Consider the following 1,511-nt stretch of genomic DNA (forward strand, 5'->3'; position numbering starts at 1 on the left):
ATGTCGATGGAGCTGGCGCCCGGCGACGCGCGGTTCGCGAAGCTGGCAAAAGAGCTCGACGACAAGGCGCCGCCCAAGGCCGCGGCCGCGCCACCGGCAGCATCAGAAGACCAAGCAGCAGCGAGCTCCGGGAAGCCCAAGTACAGGCACGACTTCTACAACGGCGCGAGCGAGGTGGTGGTGACGGTGTTCACCAAGAGCGTGGCAGCGGAGCACGTGTCCGTGGACTTCGGCGAGCAGATGCTGAGCGTCTCCGTCGAGGTCCCCGGCGAGGTGCCGTACCACCTCCAGCCACGGCTGTCGGGCGCAAGGTCGTCCCGGCCAAGTGCCGCTACAGCATCCTCCCATCGAAGATCGAGGTGCGTCTCGCCAAGGTGGATGAGCAAGTGACATGGACGTCGCTGGAGTACACGAGCAAGGCCAACAACAAGCTCGCGGCGACGGCGACGACAACGACGAGGAAGAAGGTAGACTGGGACAAGCTGGAAGCCGAGGTGAAGAAGGAGGAGAAGGAGGAGGAGGTGGACACGGCGACGCCAGTGGTGAACAGGTTCTTCCAGCAGATGTACGGCAACGGCGACGAGGACATGCGGCGAGCCATCATGAAGTCCTACGTGGAGTCATACGTGCTGTCCACGGACTGGAAGGACGTCGGCTCTAAGAAGATTGAGGCCAGCGCGCCGGAAGGCATGGAGCTGCACAAGTGGGAGTATTGATAGTGTTATTATTATATATATAGTCAGGCTAATTAGGAATGGATATTGTCCGTGAGTTGCAATGAGATTTTAATTTTAAAAATATTTTTAATCCAGTATTAGCATTATTTTCTATATACATCATATATATTGTTTCTTACTTATATGTGGATGTTCTAGACTCTGCAGGGTAATTTTTACCTTTTCATATAAAGTAGGGAGTTGATAGTGGGGGTGGTTGACATGTAGACCCTCTGATTTTATAGTGGAGATTCAATCTAGCTGAGGAGATACAACTTCCGTATCATCTTCATCAATAGCATCACGCCTCGCCACCGATCGATCTCCCTCCGATCATAGGAGGCCACATCCACATCTCCCGCCAGCATCATCCGCAATGACAGCAGGCCAAGCTGCAGACGGTGGTCGGCCTTGTCGCCATCCTCTATGGCACGGACGCCTGACCTCGCCGATCTCCCCGATGCCCATGCGCACGCGACCCGCGCATGACGCCCAAGCGCGAGCGTCGCCTCTGTGCCATGCATGGCTTATGGCTAGGAGATCCAATCCTTACACCATAGACCATGGCAACATGGCCGACCAATGAGGTGAAGACACATCATCGCCAGGCTACAGGACCATACAACACCTTGCAACAGGATCTTGGCTAGGAGTGCTTTGCACGCCTTAATTTTTTCATCTACACATATACATATGCTTTATTCTATGATTGCTTATAAGATTGATTTCTCCTTTTTTGCATGTACACTCGGGGAACGGCGCCGCACGCCCGGGGGCTTTATCCTTTGCGTGGCT

At 54.2% G+C, this 1,511-nt stretch overlaps 1 pseudogene; it reads left to right on the forward strand.

Annotated features, from left to right (window-relative positions):
• Nucleotides 1–716, forward strand: LOC127774671 (protein SGT1 homolog; annotated as a pseudogene).
• Nucleotides 717–1,511: the final 795 nt, after the last annotated feature.

Source organism: Oryza glaberrima, chromosome 1 (genome assembly GCF_000147395.1).
Source record: "Oryza glaberrima chromosome 1, OglaRS2, whole genome shotgun sequence".
Taxonomy (NCBI): Eukaryota; Viridiplantae; Streptophyta; class Magnoliopsida; order Poales; family Poaceae; genus Oryza; species Oryza glaberrima.